The following is a 2,213-nucleotide window of genomic DNA, read 5'->3' as shown; positions in this document are numbered from 1 at the left end:
TGAATCAAAGGTAAGGCATACTTAATACAGCCCTGACTGAGATTTCGAGCCCTTGTCATTCTCAGGTTGTTTCTGTCGTTCATACGCTCGAGAACGTGTAAATTTTCGCCACGCCTCAACGACGTCTTTTTACCACCTCGATATATTTCTTCCATCGACTATACGTTATGGCGTCCGTGCACGGTCGTCGAATGAAAATGCCGGTGTTCAGCCGATTTCCGCCGCGTCGAATCGTCCCGAGACCAATTCGAATCTGTCAATTATTCACACGTTTCGTTGTACTTCATTTGTATTCTACATTTGGAAAACTCGTGGCCTGTAAAAAACGATGGAAAATTTACTAATCTACGCGACAGTGAAGTTTCTTTGCTAGTAAGTAGATAGTGCCTTATATCGACGATCCAAGCACAAGGATCTTTTTACCATTTTATTTCCACCAACTGGACTAATTGGGTTTTTCTTTTTTCTTTTTTATAGTAGATTCGATAGTCTGACGGTTTCGCGGTGAAAATCGCGTTGAACATCCACTTCCCTCTGTTTCTATACATACATGCATATACATATTCTATATACATATGAAAATTGTATAAGGCAAAGGAAAAAAAAAAATGGAAAATATCTAATTGCATGCGGCGTGCGACGAATTATTTCAGAGGTCGACCAGAGTACAAAGCGTAGGTTTAGTTTGGTCTCGGAAATAGTTCGCGCACGAATACACGGACTAAAAAACGAGTCGAATCGTGTGTCGTCGTCGAATGTTACGCAGAACCGATGAAAAACGATTCTCTAAGTTCAAACGAAGAAAATGCTGTTATACACTATGCGAAACGAAAGATTATAAATGCCGAAAGTTGGAACGTTTAACGTAGAACGAGAAAGTAATTTCGCTGCGTTACGGTTTTGCCTGGCGTTTTAGTCGATCGACCGAGACAACGAGTGTATAGTCGGTGGAAGCGATATAGTGAGATGGTAAAGTCTTTTTGAAAGCTTAAAACAGTCAAATATTAGACTTGAACACAACTATCCAGTTTGCCTATGGAGGGTTAATTTTTACCAATAAAGGTATTGCTATTGAGAATGAAGCTTAATATCGTATAGCTTTAAAGAAAGATTTTAAGCAGAAATTTGATATATCAATTCACAAATAACATGCTAATGCTTCAATTTACGACCTCGCTATATATCGCTTCCACCAACTGTACATGGTCCTTTGGCTTCTACTGTGTGGAGCTCAGGAGTTTGCCTCTGGGCTTGCATCCCCGTAAGCCCACCTTCTCTAACAAAAAATCATAGAAACAGGGCACACGTATTGTCGTTATTGAATCGTATAGCACCGCCTAGCGGAAGATTTGGGCGAATTGCGGGCAGTTGCCCTTTTCTGACTGTGCCGCCACCCCGGGGGCAAACTCCTGAACACCGCACGGTGGTACTTATTCGCGTGTCCGACAATAAAACGCTTGGTTGAAGAGAGAGCGACGGAAACGAACGACAACCGTGAATCAATCAGCAGACAAATCAAAAGTACTTAGGCTTTAAATTGCACCACGTTCAAATATCAAATTTTTCCAAGGCTGCTTTTGTCACGGTCGATCGTACGACAACGTCACGATACTGTAACGAAGTTAACGAAACATTGTTATCGTCTAGGCAAACCAAAAAATTCTAATCTCGTCGCAGTGTAGCTCGCTACTACTTCCAATGGTAATATTATTTTTCATCTCGATTGGAAAAATGTAAAGAAAATGGCACATTGGCTGTTTTTTATCTTCGTTTAAAATCAACGAAATTTTGTTTTCTTACTAGTAGTGGCGAGCTTCGCGTGTTCTTCCGACAACAGGGGTCTTAACAAATCGGTGACGACTTACTTAACGAACGTTTCGCAATTTTTAAGTCGCGCACCGGCATTTAGGTGCATATATCCTGGGGGCAAGAAGTCTATTTGATATTTATATTTTAATATACACGGGCCGATTATATTTAGTGTATTGTAATTATTGAATATTAATTGAGAGCCTCGGGGGCCTGTTCGTCTAGCGACGCTACTGGAAATTCGATAGAAATTCGTAAGAAAAAAAAAGACAATGGATAAAACAACACGATGGAAATAATTGAAAAATTCAAGAAAGAGTACGATGGACGAGCAGGCTGCCGCGGACGAGAACCACGATTTTCTGTATATTACTGTAGTATAATAATCAAACACTAAAGACTAA

Source organism: Habropoda laboriosa, unplaced genomic scaffold (assembly GCF_001263275.1).
Source record: "Habropoda laboriosa isolate 0110345459 unplaced genomic scaffold, ASM126327v1 scaffold88, whole genome shotgun sequence".
Taxonomy (NCBI): Eukaryota; Metazoa; Arthropoda; class Insecta; order Hymenoptera; family Apidae; genus Habropoda; species Habropoda laboriosa.
The sequence above is the reverse complement of the archived record's forward strand: the minus strand, read 5'-3'. Positions refer to the sequence as shown.